Genomic DNA, 19,037 nt, shown 5'->3' on the forward strand with positions numbered 1-19,037 from the left:
AAGTCAAGCGACTCTCAAAGAAGCCACCCAAGCAATCCAGAATAGGTCAGACAACCTTTCTAACCAAAAGAAGAAAGATGAAGAGACCATGTTGGCATTAGGGTCGAAAAAAGGTCAAAAGGGAGCATATCAACAATATAGGCACTCTCATCATGTTTCCTTTGGTTCCCCACAGTACTACTATCCACCACAGATCCTCAATGCTTAGTTGCAGCAAGCAGTATTCAATGCTCAGTCTTATGCCAAATCATCCAATCGCCAACAAATGCGGACCCAGCTCCAAGAAACCTTCATCCGCGGCAACAGAACTCTCAATCACCCTACAACCCTCGTCCAAGAAAGGAGTATGAAAGGGAACATAACCAGAGGGACAATTTCACGTTAATCATAGAATCCTACACAAGTTTATTTGAAAAGTTGAAACGTTATAGCATGATTAAGCCGCTTCGAGGGTATGTTTCTGATCCATATGCAAAAAATTTTGACCCTGCTGTATGATGCGTGTATCAATCTAATATCGAGGGGTATAGAATTGAGGATTGTCGGTATTTGAAAAAAGAAATAGAAATAATGATTCAATAAGGAACGATCATGGTCCAAGATCATGGCACCCAAAACATCATGACAAAGCACGCAATGTTTGGATGATTCACAATAATATGGGGACAGTTTGCTGAAAAAGTCAAGAACATGTCCATTGAATGCAAGGTGATCAAAATTATTGAAGGTCCTGTTTGACACTGATGTGCAAATTCATAGCTAAGATGTCAAGCTTGGTAATTGGAAAGTCACTCCCCTCCTTGCCGGGAAGGAGTCTTGGTAACTTATTTTGTCATAATTTCTATCGTCTGGATTACTTCGAGGTTATGATCCAGATATTGTTTTTTTGTCCTGTCATCAAACTTCTCTATCCTTTAATCAATAAAATGCAACTTTTCATTTTGTGTTATTTTAATCCTTTATGTTTAGATTTTCTTGCATATATAGTTCTTTTCACGCCAATTTCAGTGACATGACATGCATGCGGAGTTTTCAGCTAGATTTTAGAAAGCTTGTCCAATCTTGAATTAAATTGAGGAAAACCACTTTGAAGATAAGGAAAAGGCTGAAACACTTTGATGATAAGCCTGTGTCAAGTTCACGAGGAGCCAAAATAGTTATATACGTAGAGGTTAAAGATCTTTATCTCAATCTATCATGAAAATCTGGCTTAAAGATATTTAAATGGGTTGAAGTTTTGTTGGACTAATCAATGAAAAAGGTTTTTTTGCCATGACCTACCATAATCTAATCATATCAGGGAAGATGACCCAAATCTCCAGAGAATGTGCATTCCAGTGAATTTTAAATAGATTAGCTGGTACTGAAGTGCATCATTTCACGTAAAGACAAAGACCAAGAAAAGGTAGCTCCAGATTGTCAAAGGTCATATGTTGCAAACAAGATATTGACGATGGAGCTATACAACTGACAAAACCAATAAGAAAGTCATGTCCATCAGTGCCGAACTTGAGAAGAGATAGAATGTTTGGTATTCTTAAGGCTGGGAGGCCCTTTTTCTCCTACCCAAATACTTTATATCATTCGTCACCCCTTTTTGAATCTGTTTTATTTTTTGTTGACCCCCTTCTTTTGGAATCAAGTATAGAGTAAAAAACAAAATCGAATATCCATGCCACTAGAAAATAGGAGCTAGGACAATTTGATTATATAAAAAATAAAAAGAAAAAAAGAAAAGGAAAAGAGAAAAGAAAAACAACAAAGAAATATTTCCTGTTAGTTTGAACTACATTTGACTTGATTCCTTTAAAGGATACGTAGGAAGCTCTACACTAGGGTTCAGTCTTACCAAATAAAAAATAAAAATTTCCCAGTATCTGAAACTGGGGCAGAAGGTTTTTATGTTTTTATGAAGAATCGATTCCAAGATTTGTAAGTATACAACCCTATCATCTTGAGTCCATTTTGAGCCTTATTGCGACCCTTTCTTTCTAACCCTATCCAAAAGCCTCCAAATAAAGACCTCCCAATTAGTATTTAAGAATTCCAAGGGAAACACACAATAAGCAACAATTGTCATACGACATATAACAATGTCAAGTAGCTCGCACAAAAAAAAAGAGAAAAGAAGAAGAGTAAAACACGATAATGAATGAAAATGAGAGTCTTATTGGTAAAAACCCTCATGGGCATTGTAAGGCGATGGTAAATAGAGATAAATAAATGAGATAGGCGGTTGGTGAAAACCTTTCGGAGCACTGTTGGTCGAAGGTGAGCTGTGATTTGATGCAAATAATTGGCACAAAGAGGCCAACTTCAAAGACGAAGGGGAACAAGTAGAAAAGGGTAGATTGGCTGGATTGATTTGGCCACTCCGTTCAAAATGCATCTCATGATCACTAAAGTTTTGCTACCATATTCAAAGGAGCCCATTCTTTCTTTCTCTCCCCATAAAGTGGCATTTTCAGTTAAATACTATTCCTTCTCTCTTTTACATCGCGTCATTTTGTCCATTTGAATTATTATTTTGAGTTAGTCTTTGTTAAAACAAAAGAGAAATGATTTCAAAATCTGTTACCAACTTTCTAACTATACAAAGTGAGTTCTATCCTAGCACATCAAAGAGGACATACCCAGGAAGCAACATGCTTAATAAGTTATTAAGGCTAAACAAGATCTGAGACTTCATGCAGACGGAAGTTCCAAAGAGAAAACTTTGCTGGTCTATTTCCTTTGAAGCCAACAAACAAAGGGCCACAAAATTGGCCATTGTTTCCCGAAAGTTCAAAACAAAGGATGTGGGGCATACGCGACATTGACAAAGGCAAAAATCCAATTGTGATTTCCTCCAATAAGCCGAACAAAGTATTTCGAAGAAATCGAAAAGGTCACTAAGCAAGACTTGCTTCATGCGCAAAGCTGATAGCACCACATACACAAACTGATATCGGATGCAAGATAATCAAGTTTGATTTTTAAAGGAAAAAAACCGCCAAAGTGAAGACTTGCTTTATAGACAAGGTTCAGCAACACCTTAGACATCCAGGTATGAAACAATCGGGGGCAACGATGGAAAGCCATGATTTCCAGAAAGCAATATAGAGTATCCGAGCAACTCAGTATCGCACTGAAAGAATCAGTTCTTCTTCAGCAAGGTTGCCACAAATTCAAACTACCCAGGGCATCAAGGGCACAAACCGACCACCACTGTTAAACTCACAAATCTTTCTTTGTTTGAAGCAGAAAACAAAGTAGCATAGAAATGAAGTTCTCAAAGTACGAATGTCACCAAAGGTAAGTTCTTCAAAGTCTCTGCTTTTTTTTTTCTAGGCATGCCCATAATTACTTCATTAGCTACTTCATTTTCCAGCATAAGGAACACCAGTCCTTAGTTGAGATTCCATTTTTGATATAGGGCACACCACTCCCTAGTCGCATGTTCAGTATAGGGTACACCAATGCCTAGCTATATTTTTCAACATAAGGTACACTAAGTTTTAGCAAGGTTCCATTTTAATACAAGGCATCCTATCCATTAGTTACCTTCTCTCTAAGTAACATAGGGCGCCAACCCTTGGTTAAATTCTCTCAACGATACAGGGTGCCAACCCCTGGTCATATTTTATCTCAGTCATACAGGGTGCCAATCCCTAGTTACATTCCTTCTCACAGATACAGGGCGCCACCCCCTAATTATATTCCCTCTTAGTGATACATGGCGCCAACACCCGGTTACATTCTTTCTCTATGATACAAGGCGCCAACCCCTGATTACATTCCCTCCAAGTCCTTCAACCTCACTCGCAAGAGACACAATTCCTACTTTTAGTTATTCTAATAGGAGACACACTTCCTAATCGGAACTATCAATCCTAGGAGACGAACTTCCTAGTCTAAGTCTTTCAACCTCACTCGTAGGAGACACACTTCCTAGTTTGAGTCATTCCAAAAGGAGACGCACTTCCTAATTTGAACCACCAATCCTAGGAGATGCATTTCCTAGTCCAAGTCTTTCAAACTCAGTCGTAGGAGATGCACTTCCTAGTTTGAGTCATTATAATAGGAGATGCACTTCCTAATCTGAACCATCAATCCTAGGAGACGCACTTCCTACTCCGAGTCTTTCAACCTCATTCGTAGGAGACACACTTCCTAGTTTGAGTCATTCCAATAGGAGACGCACTTCCTAATCCAAAACACCAATCCTAGGAGACACACTTCCTAGTCTAAGTCTTTCAACCTCATTCCTAGGAGACGCACTTCCTAGTTTGAGTCATTCCAATAGGAGACGCACTTCCTAATCTGAACCACCAATCCTAGGAAATGCACTTCCTAGTCCAAGTCTTTCAAACTCACTCGTAGGAGACACACTTCCTAGTTTGAGTCATTCAAAAAGGAGACGCAATTCCTAATCTGAACCACCAATCCTAGGAGACACACTTCCTAGTCCAAGTCTTTCAAACTCACTCATAGGAGACACACTTCCTAGTTTAAGTCATTATAATAGGAGACGCACTTCCTAATCTGAACCATCAATCCTAGGAGACGCACTTCCTAGTCCGAGTCTTTCAACCTCATTCGTAGGAGACACACTTCATAGTTTGAGTCATTCCAATATGAGACGCACTTCCTAATTCAAACCACTAATCCTAGGAGACACACTTCCTAGTCTGAATCTTTCAACCTCATTCGTAGGAGACACACTTCCTAGTTTGAGTCATTCCAATAGGAGACGCACTTCCTAATCCAAACCACCAATCCTAGGAGACACACTTCCTAGTCTGAGTCTTTAAACCTCATTCGTAGGAGACACACTTCCTAGTTTGAGTCATTCCAATAGGAGACACACTTCCTAATCTGAACCACCAATCTTATGAGATGCACTTCCTAGTCCAAGTCTTTCAACCTCACTCATAGGAGACACATTTCCTAGTTTGAGTCATTCCAATAGGAGACGCACTTCCTAATCTAAACCACCAATCCTAGGAGACGCACTTCCTAGTCAAAAATTTTCAACCTCACTCATAGGAGACGCACCTCCTAGTTTGAGTCATTCCAATAGGAGACACACCTTCTAGTTTAAGTCATTCCAATAGGAGATGCACTTCCTAATCTGAACCACCAATCCTAGGAGATGAACTTCCTAGTTCGCGTGTTTCAACCTCATTCGTAGAAGATGCACTTCCTAGTTTGAGTCATTCCAATAGGATACGCACTTTCTAATCCAAACCAACAATCCTAGGAGACGCACTTCCTAGTCCAAGTCTTTCAACCTCACTCGTAGGAGATAAACTTCCTAGTTTGAGTAATTCTAATAAGAGACTCACTTCCTAATCTGAACTTTTATTCCTAGGATACACACTTCCTAGTCCGAGTCCTTCAACCTCACTTGTAGGAGACACACTTCCTAACTTGAGTCAACCATGTTCATTCTAATAGGAGAAGCACTTCCTAATATGAGTCATGAATCCAAGGAGATGTAATTCCTAGTTCGAGTCCTTCAATCTCACAGTCATTCCAATGTTACCCATGAGAGATGCTCCTCAAAAGTCTAAGTTTTATCAATTTTACACCTAAGATAAGAACATTCTTTTCGGAGCCTTTAGATTCATTTTTGCATCTTTCAAATAAAACAAGATGATTTGCAGCTTTGCCCAATAACTCACAAAATTTTCTCAGTGCCGAACTGGGGTAGAAAATTTTGTTCGTTTTGTTCGTCTTTGATGGGTTTTCAGGCCCCGCTGTAGAGCATAGGTGACGATTAAGCTTGCAGTTTCTCAACACAAGAAAGAAGTCTTTCGATCACAAGATAGTTGGAGTTAGCTTTGATAATGTGTCAGCCGCCCAGCTTCTCAAGTTTAGGTCATTCCAATAGGAGACACACCTCCTAGTTTAAGTCATTCCAATAGGAGACGCACTTCCTAATCTGAACCACCAATCCTAGGAGACGCACTTCCAAGTCCGCGTCTTTCAACCTCATTCGTAAAAGATGCACTTCCTAGTTTTAGTCATTCCAATAGGAGACGCACTTCCTAATCCAAACCACCAATCCTAGGAGACGCACTTCCTAGTCCAAGTCTTTCAACCTCACTCGTAGGAGATACACTTCCTAGTTTGAGTAATTCCAATAAGAGACTCACTTCCTAATCTGAACCTTTATTCCTAGGATACACGCTTCCTAGTCCGAGTCCTTCAACCTCACTTATAGGAGACACACTTCTTAACTTGAGTCAACCATGTTCATTCTAATAGGAGAAGCACTTCCTAATATGAGTCATGAATCCAAGGAGATGCAATTCCTAGTTCGAGTCCTTCAATCTCACAGTCATTCCAATGCTACCCATGAGAGATGCACCTCAAAAGTCTAAGTTTTATCAATTTTACACCTAAGATAAGAACATTCTTTTCGGAGCCTTTAGATTCATTTTTGTATCTTTCAAATAAAACAAGATGATTTGCAGCTTTGCCCAATAACTCACAAAATTTTCTCAATGCCGAACTAGGGTAGAAAATTTTGTTCGATTTGTTTGTCTTTGATGGTTTTTCAGGCCCCGCCGTAGAGCATAGGTGACGATTAAGCTTGCAGTTTCCTAACACGAGAAAGAAGTCTTTCGATCACAAGATAGTTGGAGTTAGCTTTGATAATGTGTCAGCCGCCCAGCTTCTCAAGTTTAAGTCATTCCAATAGGAGACACACCTCCTAGTTTAAGTCATTCCAATAGGAGACGCACTTCCTAATCTGAACCACCAATCCTAGGAGACGCACTTCCAAGTCCGCGTCTTTCAACCTCATTCGTAGAAGATGCACTTCCTACTTTTAGTCATTCCAATAGGAGACACACTTCCTAATCCAAACCACCAATCCTAGGAGACGCACTTCCTAGTCCAAGTCTTTCAACCTCACTCGTAGGAGATACACTTCCTAGTTTGAGTAATTCCAATAAGAGACTCACTTCCTAATCTGAACCTTTATTCCTAGGATACACGTTTCCTAGTCCGAGTCCTTCAACCTCACTTATAGGAGACACACTTCTTAACTTGAGTCAACCATGTTCATTCTAATAGGAGAATCACTTCCTAATATGAGTCATGAATCCAAGGAGATGCAATTCCTAGTTCAAGTCCTTCAATCTCACAGTCATTCCAATGCTACCCATGAGAGATGCACCTCAAAAGTTTAAGTTTTATCAATTTTACACCTAAGATAAGAACATTCTTTTTCAGAGCCTTTAGTTTCATTTTTGCATCTTTCAAATAAAATAAGATGATTTGCATCTTTGCCCAATAACTCACAAAATTTTCTCAGTGCCGAACTGGGGTAGAAAATTTTGTTCGTTTTGTTCGTCTTTGATGGGTTTTCAGGCCCCGCCGTAGAGCATAGGTGACGATTAAGCTTACAATTTCTCAACACGAGAAAGAAGTCTTTCGATCACAAGATAGTTGGAGTTAACTTTGATAATGTGTCAGCCGCCCAGCTTCTCAAGTTTCATTTTCTCAAATTTTGATCCCGAAAGCAAGCAACTGAGATTGAATCATAATCTTCTTTCAAAAGGCGTCAAGATCCAATCTAAGGTCAACACAAGCGAGTATATCAAGAATCAAGATTTGACTCCAGACACATAGATAGGAATTTTGTATCTCGTAGCTTTGCAGACATATGTAGTTAATCTTCTCTTTTTCTTTTGATGAAAGTGGCAAGCGACAGTAACACCAACAACAACAACATCAATCTTAACTCCAGTGTCCGGTAGTCCAAGCTACCAAATTTTTCCAGAAATACACAGACCTAATTTCTTTATAGCCAAGGATATGTAGGCAACCTCGGAGGCAAGGTTCGGTCACCTTCTTCAAATGCTCTCATTAGAGTCATTGGCAAACAAGAGTTAATCATGGCATTCACTATCTTTGCACGAAAACTTTTCATGTTCTCGAGCAAAGAGGGGCAGATGTGAATACCTAATTTTTGCACGTTTTTTATAAAAAAGAAAACAGGAAACAAATAATAATAATAATAATAATAATAATAATAATAATAATAATAATAATAATAATAATAATAATAATAATACTAACTTTTGGATGATTTTAGCTATTTTTAGTTATTTTTCTTTGAATTTATTTGCGCATTTTTTATGTGAGTTTAATTAAAAAGTACTAAAATATTTTTACTTTTTATTTGTATATTTTAGTTTGCATCTCTAAAGGATTTTTTTTTTTTTGTATATATATCTGTTTTAGACTAAATAAGACTATAATTTCATTAGAAAGACAAGGGATTTGGCTAGTGTATTTTAATTAATATAGAGCCAAAATTGGCCAAATTATTGAGCCCAAATCGCTCATACCCAGTCCACAATGGCTGGCCAAGACTTGGTCCAAAACGTCGTAGTTTTATGATGAAACTACGTCGTTTCATTAAGTGAATCAAGATAAAATCTCATCCATTCATATCTCTTTCATCCAATGGTCCACAATCAATCTCTCAGCTAGGTATTTAAGACTTAGAAATGCTGAAATTTTGCCCTCATTTCCCCCATAATTCTTTTCTTCTTCCTCTCTCCTCTCTCTCTTCACTCTCTCTAGCTGTCGCCCCTCCGCCACCGCCAGAAATCGCCCACCGGCGGCGGACCACCTCCAAACACCCCCCAAATTTACACCATGTAATCTCTACATCCTCCTCTTTCCATATCTCCAAGCGAAATCCTTCAAAAAACCCTCAAACTCCTTGAATCTTAGATCTAGGAAACTTTAGCCGCCATTTTTTTGGCTAAATTCTTGAAGCTACGGTCACTACCACCCCACAATACCTACATCAATGGATAAAACTCCTCAAGACCTACTTATTGATGTCAATTCCACCCCGAAAATACGGCGACCAAAAATCCGGCCAAATTCCGGCGACCTCCCCGAATGCCCTCGTTTGGCATACCACCATTGTTTCGGCCACTTGAATTGTGAAATGGTAAAATACTATTCTTCTCTTTCATGGCTAATTTTTTATTTTATTTTTATTTTTTAAGATTTTATTTTGTCTCTTATTAATTATTTTAGAATAAGATTTTGAAGTTTGAAATGATAAATTTTCTGTTTTTGTACTTGTTGAAATAGTAGAATAGTTTTGTATTGATAAAAGTGAGGTAGTGAAGGAATACTTGACAGTATAGGGTACCTGTTTGGTTGCTTATTGACTGCTTCAAGACTTTTTGAGTACAAAACTCAAAAGTCATTTGTATGGTAAGAAAATATAGACTTTCAGATATGGTAAGAAAATATAGACTTTCAGACAGTTTTGAACAAAAGACTTTCTTTGAATAGTGAAGAGCAGATTTTGATTGAAATACTCTCTTTTGGATAAGATTGAACAAAAACGTCTTGCCTTTTGAATTTAAGTGCAAATGTTGTGGAAATATATGTCAAAAAAGACTGACTTTTAATCATGAAATAACTGGTTGTTTCTCATATATAAACATACATCTTTATAGTAGTAGGATAGATCTGGACACACAGGAAAAAAAAGGGAGAAAAAATTAGCAGCTAAAGCATCATTTAAAAACTAAAATTTGGAGTTTTTGTAAGTTAATTCTTAAGTGCAATTTTCTTTTTAAAGAAAATATAGTAGTCTTAGAAGCTTCTTCTGGAGTTCCATAATTGTTGTTTCCAACTATTTTGTTGGGTATTTCTGGTTCATTTTTCTTGGAGCACTAGTCTCATCTTTTAAATTAGTAATCGTAATAACCGCAAAGCCATTTCATTTAGCCATACACTATTAATTTTTACCAAAAAAGTAATAACGTCGTAATAATTCTTGTCAAGACTACGGATACGCTTGTGTAGCGCTGTTATGACAAAATTAATAAAATTCGTCTCGGTCGCGCATTCACTTGCGTGGTGCGGTTAGGACGATTTAATATTATTCAAATATTTTCTTCAATTTTTTTAATAAATAATAGCGGACATAGGAAAAACATGAAAATCAAATAAAGCACAAGTTATCCAAAAATTAATTCAAGCCAATTTTAGTCATTAAAAGTGACCGTGCTAGAATCACGGGACTCGGGGAATGCCTTACACCTTCTCCCCGGTCAACAGAATTCCTTACCCGGACTTTGTTTTTGCAGACCAATAATAATAGAATCAAACCTTCCTTTGACTAGGGATTCAAATAAAAGGTGACTTGGAATACCCAAAAATCAATTTCAAGTGGCGACTCTATAAATAAAATAATCCATACTCAAGTTTGTCACGTTAATTGGAAAAATGCTTTAACCCATAACGATCCATAACACATATCTATCTGGGGGGAGGGTGTAAAAAAGGGGTGTGACAAGTCCGAAGAAGAAGAAGAGTCTGAGTTGGTGGCCCGTGTGAGAAGCGGCTCTGAAATGCCTCAAGCTATGGAGGTCGTAGAAGAATCAGTGGTTGAAGTCTCCGGGAGGGTCGAGACCGATTTGCCACGAGCCAGCGAGGTCGAAAAAGAAAATGTGGCCGGTACATCTCGATCAGAAGATAATGTCCCCAATGAGGAGCTTGGGGTGAATTACCTTTCTGGATCACCTTCGTTTACAAATTCTATGATAAACGAGGCTCAGGAGTTTAAAGGTAACCTCGGCGAAGCGGCCCAAGGAGTAGCCGATTCTTTCCATAATATCTTCGACGGCTTGGATTCTACTGTTTTTGAGGATGTTACCGGTTTGGGTAACTTATCGGTACCAAGGAAGATACTGTCCTCGAGAGTTGGCGGGTCTTCTTCGAGCCCAAAATTAGTGAACAAGTTTCCCGCTCCGAGTGTTGATCCTACTCAGAGATGTACAATCTTTATGTCCATTCCGGAGGATGCCCGGGTTCTCTCTACCCCAGTGGGGATTGCTAGTTACCTTCAGTGCTTGGTGACCGAAGAGGACCAAGCTAAAATGAAGGAGGTGGAAGCGCCTTGCCTATTCAACGAAGCTCAATAGGTGCTGAATCGGGTAATTTCGAATGTCCTTTTATTATATACTTAGATTCAATAATGAATAATCCTAACATCTTCCTTTGTATTCGTAGGCCTCGGTGCTTCATCACGAGGCCTTTCTCCGATACCGGGAAGAGTTCAAGTGTCACTAGGCCGAGACTCAGGAGCTTGCTGAGAAGAAGGATACTTACAAACTTCTTCGTGAAAAGCTTCAGGCCGAGTTAGAAGCGGCTCGGACGGAGTATGCCGGTTTGGTCGAGGAGGTAATACGAATATTTAAACTTAGTGATAACGATTCAGGCACATTGGCTAACGACCCAAAACTATAGGCTCAAAAGAGACTTGACCAGATCGGGCAGCTCCAAGTAGAGGTGGACGCGATGAAGATCGAGGTCGAAGAATGAAAGAAAAATATGGACCGTCTGGCCTCGATAAAAAACATTTCCCGGGCACAGTTGGCTTTGGCTGAGGTTTAGCTTCGGGCTATAAATGAGAGATGCTCGGGGCAGGCCACAATGATCGAATCACTCTAATCTCAGCTGAACTCAGTCATTTCTGGTCAAGAGAATCTGGCCAAGGAGCTTGAGGTGACCAAGTCAGAGGTTGTCGTGGCCAAGACCGAAGCCGATGATAAAGTGGTCCAATTCAAGGTCGATGTCTTTGCTATCCAGGAGCAAACGAGAAACATTGTGAAGCATGCGAGGTGGGAATTTCGAAAGGAGGCCCTCGAGGGGGTCCAAGCTCAAAATTTTAACATATTGGCTGAAATCGAGAATGCCAAAATATGCGAAGCCAGAGCCTGGAGGTTGGCTTACCCCGAGGAGGTTTCTGAAGAGTCGGGTGAGTTCGATGGTGGCGAAGACCCCGAAGGCGATGAAGTAGCCCCTAGTGAAGATTAGTCCATTTTAGAACCTTTTTGTTTTTTGTACTGTCTTTTTGTTGAGGCCATTCGGCCTTTGAGTATAACATGTAACGGGGCTATTCATACTTTAAAAAGAAATTTTGATATATATAATTAGGTTATTTATCTATTTTCCCTTTCATAGCTTTCAAATTTTTCCTTTGTTTTATTTGCGTTCGCAAAGGTCAAGATACCTTAGCATGAAATAATTAAGTTATGTCCAAAGGTTCGAACAAACCTTGCCTTTAACGTTATTTTATGTTGAAGGCACTGTAGGGAGTCAGTGTTACTGAAAACTTGTTCCCCAAAATAGTTTAGGTTTATAGCTTTGCCGAGGGTAGCCTTTATAACCGGTTATAAGAGTTTTTTGAAGGCCTTATTTTTGTTACGAGTCTCGGATGTCTCCGAGCCATGTTAATGCGGCCGTAGCCTTTTCAGTTCGGGCGTTTCCCAGTAGGCTTGTCATCCCAAGTTATCCGGGCATGCCTAGTATAACTATTCCCAAGAAGGGGTGGTCGTGGCCTTTTGATATTCGTGCGTTGCCTAATAGGTCTTGCGCCCCCGTGATTTAATATATTGGAATATTCGAAATTGTTTAAGGTAAGTTGTCTCGTAGTCAATGTTCGAACTCAGATTAAGGTTTCCCTAAGGCTCGATGCCTAGTCCCCGAGTGAATATTCGAACTCGGATTAAGATTGCCCTTGGCTCGATAAGGAATTCGTTGAAAAATGCAAGAAATATTTTTGAGAGCGATATGTTTATATGCAAAGAAGGTTCTTATTTTTTATTCTTACTCATAATAGTTGTACATGTATACATGTTTAGTGCCAGGGATCGAGTGATTTGAGCGTGCACAGTTCATTTGACTATTTGTCCCTTACAATAAATCATGTTGATCGAGGCCCTTCAATCACGAAGTTGAAATGCCTTGTTAAATTCGATATCCGGAGATCTTGTCCCCCAGTGTTCGAGGTTGACCGAAGAGAGACCTTGAATGCTGTAGTGATCGATTTTAAGTTAGCAGGATTTACTTGTTGCCTCGTTAAAAACCTTGCCGGAAAACCCTATTTGGGACAAAATCGGCTCAAGGAAAAAAGAGTGCAACGCATGCTTTCGGGCCTAGGATCTCGTATCATACTTTGTAGGTTTCTTGCAAGTGTCAGTTGGAAATAAAAGAAAACTAAAAGAAAGAATTGGGATCGACCTTAGCAATAATATCGCTTTAAGTGAGTTATATTCCAGTTATTCGGTCATTGCTCGTTGTTCATTGTTCCGAGCTTATAGGATCCCTTTATGGTGATCTTGATAATTTTGTACGGTCCTTCCCAATTTGGGCTCAATTTCCCTTCGTTCGGGGTTCAGATGCTTAGTGTGACTTTTCTTAGTACCAAGTCCCCGACATTGAAGTATCGAAGGTTGGCCCTTTGATTGTAATACCTCTCGATCCGCTTCTTCTGGGTAGTCAATCGTACAAGGGCGGCTTCACGCCTTTCATCCAATAGCTCCAGGCTCGTATTCATGGCCTCGTCACTTGATTCCTTTGTTGCATATCACAATATAATACTTGTCTCCCCGACTTAGACCGGTATTAAAGCTTCGGTGCCATAAACTAAAGAGAATGGGGTGGACCCGGTACTAGATTTCGAGGTCGTGCGGTATGCCCATAGGCCCTTAGGTAGCATTTCCTTCCATTTTCCTTTTGCGTCGGTTAACCTCTTTTTAAGGCTTTGGAGTATGGTTTTGTTGGTAGATTCAACTTGTCCATTCTTACTAGGGTGATAGGGAGTGGATAGTTTCCTTTTGATCTTATGGTCTTCGAGAAACTTACTTACTTTGCTGCCAATAAATTATTTCCCGTTATCGCACACAATCTCGGTCGGTATCCCGAATCGATATACGATGTGGTTCCAGATAAAATCAATGAATTCTTTTTCCCTGATCTTCTCATATGCATGTACTTCCACCCATTTAGAGAAATAGTCAGTCATAAATAAAATAAATTGAGCCTTACCGGGTGCCCGAGGGTGGGGGCCGACGATGTTCATCCCCCATTTCATGAAAGGCCATGGTGACAAAACCGAATGCAGTGGCTCCCCAGGTCGATGGATCATCAGAGCATGCCTTTGGCATTCATCACATTTTTGAACAAACTCCTTTGCATGTTTTTCCATGTCGATCCAATAGTAATCGGCTCTGATTATTTTTTAAACCAGTGATTCGGCGCACGAATGATTTCCACAAGTACCCTTGTGGATTTTCCTCAGAACGTACTCAGTATCCCCCTACCCTAGACATATTTCAAGTGGACCATCAAATGTTCTTCTGAACAGGGTTTTGTTTTCGGTCAGGCTAAATCGGACTGCTTTTGTACACAGGGCCGTCGATTATTTGGGTCCGAGGGCAAATTTGCGGTCCTGAGATACTCCACGTACTTGTTCCTCCAGTCCTAAGTTAGGGTCGTCGAGTTGATCTCAGTGAGGCCTTATTCCACCACCGATCTCATAAGTTGCACGACTTCTCCTGAATTGAACTCATTATCTTCGACTGATGATCCCAAGTTAGCGAGGGCATCGGTTTCGCTTTTTTGATCCCGAGGTACATGTTGCAAAGTCCATTCTTTGAACTGATGTAATATCACTTGTAACTTGTCTAAGTATCTCTGCATTTGTTCTTCTCTAACCTCAAATGTTCCGTTAACTTGGTTTACCACAAGGAGGGAGTCACACTTGGCTTCGATCACCTCTGCTCCCAAGCTTTTGGCTAATTCAAGGCCTGCAACCATGGCCTCATATTCGGCCTCGCTGCTAGTCAAATTTACAGTCTTAATAGATTGTCTAATTATATTGCATGTTGGTGGCTTTAGTACGATACCAAGTCCGAACCTTTTGGCGTTCGAGGTCCCGTCTGTAAAGAGGGCCCAGATTTCCGAAGAAGTCCCTGAGTTAACCAATAACTATCTTTCGACCTCAGGTATCAGGGACAGTATGAAGTCGGCCACGAAGTCTGGCAATATTTGGGACTTAATGGTGGTCCGAGGTCGGTATTCAATATCGTACCCACTTACTTCCAAGGCACATTTGGCCAATCGGCCGGAGAGTTCAGGTTTATGCATAACATTCCTTAACAGGTAAGTAGTTACAACACATATAGGGTGACATAGGAAATATGGTTTTAGCTTCCTAGAGGCACTTAGCAAAGCGAGCGCCAGTTTTACTAGGTGAGGGTACCTGGTTTCGACCTCACCTAAGGTCCTGCTAACATAATAAATTGGAAACTGCATACCTTTCTCTTCTCGAACCAAGACCCCACTTACCACTACCTCCGAAATCGATAAGTACAAATACAGTTGTTCGTCCGCCTTTGGTGTGTGAAGAAGTGGTGGGCTCGATAAGCATATTTTGAGCTCCTCTAAAGCTCATTGGCATTCCGGAGTCCATGAGAAGTTATTCTTCTTTTTTAATAGTGAGAAGAATCAGTGGCTCTTATCGGGCAACCTCGAAATAAATCGACCCAGGGCGACTATGCGCCCTGTTAGCCTTTGCACGGCCTTTACGTTGTCCACGACCGTGATGTCTTCAATGGATTTGTTCTTGTTGGGGTTGATCTCGATCCCTTGATTGGATACCATGAATCCGAGTAATTTACCCGATCCAACTCCGAACGCATATTTTTCAGGGTTCAGCTTCATATTGTACTTCTTCAATATGCTGAAGGTTTCCTGCAAATATTTTAAATGGTCCTCTGCTCGTAGGGACTTAACGAACATATCATCAATGTAAATTTCTATCATTTTTCCAATTTTCTCTTTGAACTTCCGATTTACTAGGCGTTGGTATATGGCACCAAAAAGTTTTTAATCCAAATTGCATTACGTTATAATAGTACGTGTCATTTTTAGTGATGAAGGAGGTTTTTTCCTGATCACCCGGGTCCATTCGTATTTGGTTGTACCCGGAATAGGCATCGAAAAAACTGAGGGTCTCGTGGCCGGCCGTGGCATCGATCATTCGGTCTATGCTAGGCAAGGAAAAAGAGTCTTTGGGGCATGATTTATTCAAATCTTTGTAATCTACACACATTCTTAGTTTATTCCCTTTTTTAGGGACTACCACCACGTTTTCTAACCAATTTGGGTATTTAACCTCTCGAATGGACCCTATTTTTAGGAGTTTAGATACCTCGTCCTTGATGAAAGCATTTTTGACCTCGGACTAGGGCCTCCTTTTCTGCTTGACCGGATTAATTTTTGGGTCGATGCTTAGTTTGTGAGTGGTTATTTATGGTGCGATCCCTGTCATATCAACATGGGACCAAGAAAAATAATCTATGTTAACTATAATAAATCGAATAAATTTTCTCCTGAGCTCGGGAGCTAATCCCGTTCCTAGGTATACCTTTCGATCGGGTAGATGCTCGATCAATATGACATGTTCCAGCTCTTTGACCGTTGATTTGGTTGCGTCGGAGTCATCAGGGATTATATAAGATCGATGAACCCCATAATCATCGTCTTCACAAGTATTTTTCTTATCTGATTGGATCGCGACCGATATCGGTGATTGTTATTTGGCCTCTAGGTCGGTGTCTTTTAGTGTTGTGTGCGTCGATATCGGAACCACTTCTTTGATGGCAAACATTTCTTTTGTGGCATGTTGTTCCTCGTAGATTGTCTTGATCCCCTCCGAAGTTGGGAATTTTAATACTTGGTAAAGAGTCAAGGGTATTGCCTTCATGTGATGGATCCACGGCCTTCCGAGAAGGGCATTGTACCTCATGTCTCCTTTACATAAAACTTGGCCTCTCGTATGATTCTGGAGGTATTGACCGGTAATGTTATCTCTCCTTTGATGGTTTCACATGCCATGTTGAACCCGTTTAGGACTCGAACTACTGACATGATCCTGTCTTGTTGACCAAGCTGTTCTACGACCTTCAATCGAATAATATTGGCCGAGATACCTGGATCAATTAACACACGTTTAATTCTAGTTTTATTTACGAGTATAGATATTACCAACGCATCATTGTGAGGTTGTATGATCCCTTTCACATCCTCGTCACTGAAGGATAAGACTTTTTCCGGTATGTAGTCTCGAGTTCGTTTCTCCCTGGTGATGGAGATTCTGGTTCGTTTCAACATTGGATTCTGTGGGATATCGACTCCACCGATGATCATATTAATTACATGTTTAGGTTTGGTATATTCTTGTTCCGTCTGTCTGTTAGAATCCATGTTCCTGAACTCTCCAAGGTGCCCATTGTTGAATAGTCAGGCTACTTCTTCTCTCGGTTGTCGGCAGTCTTCCATTCTATGACCGTGAGTTCCATGATATTTGCATACTTGGTTGTTATCCCTTTGAGATGGACTGGATTGTAGAGGTCGAGGCCATTTGGTATCCTTGATTCGCTCGATAGCTGATACGATGACAGCTGCGTCGATATTAAAGTTGTACTCCGATAGCCTCGGTGCTTCTTTGGGCCCAGTGGACCTGTCAAAACTGTTTTTGGTCATTAACCCCTGGTTGCTTCGACCTTGGTCATTCCTTATTTTGTTTCTTATGGGACGAATGGATTTGCCCCGATTTGATCATCTTCGACTCTGATTTTCGATTAATACCGGTTGTATACACCGGCCCAGGTAACGACAGGATATTCTATCAGATTTTACTTTAATTGTTGCGAAGCCACCAAGCTTCGAATATTGAGTCCCTGAGTGAAAGCCTGAACAACCCAAGCATCAGCGACAGGCGGCAGATCCATTCGTTCCATTTGAAAATGGGATACGAACTCCCTGGGCATCTCATTATCCTTCTATTTTACTTTGAAAAGGTCTAATTTCCTGGTTTCGACCTTGATGGCACCAGCATGCGCTTTTACGAAAGAGTCTGCAAGCATAGAAAATGAATCAATAGAATTAGGAGCTAAATTGTGATACCATATCATGGCTCCCTTTGATAGGGTCTCCCCAAATTTTTGCAGTAAAACAGATTCGATCTCGTCGTCTTCCAAGTTGTTTCCTTTGATAGCATATGTATAAAAGTTTACATGCTCGTTTGGATCAGTCGTTCCGTTGTACTTTGGTATTTAAGGCATACGAAATTTCTTAGGGAACAGTTTTGGGGCCGCGTTTTGAGGAAAAAGTTTTTGCACAGACTTTCTTGAATCCAGTCCCTTCAATATTGGGGGCGCTCCTGGGATTTAATCTACCCTAACATTATAGGTTTCGACCTTTTTATCATTCGTTTTGATATTCTTTTTCCCTGATTCTACCCGCTATGTCAGTTCATCGAGCATTTTTATAATTTCGGGGTTAGTCCCCGACTCTTGTTCATTCAATCTTACCGTGGTCGGTTCCGTTCTGCGAGTGACTTTTTTGGGCGGATCAGGTTCAACCCTGCACGGTGCCTGGGTTTGGCTATGCAACTGAATTATCGCCACCTTTTGATCTTGCAGAATTTCGAAGATCATGCTTAAGCTGATCCCATCATCTTCAATGTTTTGTGTATTTCGAACTGTCGATCGGGCTCCAACACGGACGCTATTTTCAAGGTCGGTAAGCAAGTTCGCGGCGATGGCCACATGTGAATTTACATCAATCGGATCCGCGGTCCGAATTCCAACGACATCAGCGAGTGGCCTTGCGTTATCGGGTGCCATGTTGTTATTCTCACCTTGATGACCGGACTCGTTGTCGATATGTAGAGGTGCTAATTGAGAGTTTGTCATTTTTAGCCTGAAATGTAAAGCAGTGCGTTCCAAAGACACTTCAAAGAGCAAGTGTAAAGCAGTGCGTTTTACGAAAATTTATATCAAATTACCACTATTATCCTTAGCCCCACGGTGGGCGCCAAACTGTTTACCCTCAATATCGGATAACAATTAAATTTTTTACGCGGTTTTAAGGATACATGATCTAGTTTGATACAAAGCAAGAAATCAGATTTAATATGGAAGTAATCAATGGAAAGATAATTGCAAACCACGCAAGTTAAACCACCTAGGCCTTGTGAGTTTAATCTCTTTCGACCTTAGATGTAATATTATTAAAGCCGGAATGGTATGGATAATAGTCTGTTGTTTTTTGAAGTATGTTACAATGTCCTCCCATGAATTACTAAGTTCCCTTTATATATTCAGGGAGATGAAGCTTTTATGACATTATTTTATAAGAAATTATACAGACCG

Source organism: Nicotiana tabacum, chromosome 12 (assembly GCF_000715075.1).
Source record: "Nicotiana tabacum cultivar K326 chromosome 12, ASM71507v2, whole genome shotgun sequence".
Taxonomy (NCBI): domain Eukaryota; kingdom Viridiplantae; phylum Streptophyta; class Magnoliopsida; order Solanales; family Solanaceae; genus Nicotiana; species Nicotiana tabacum.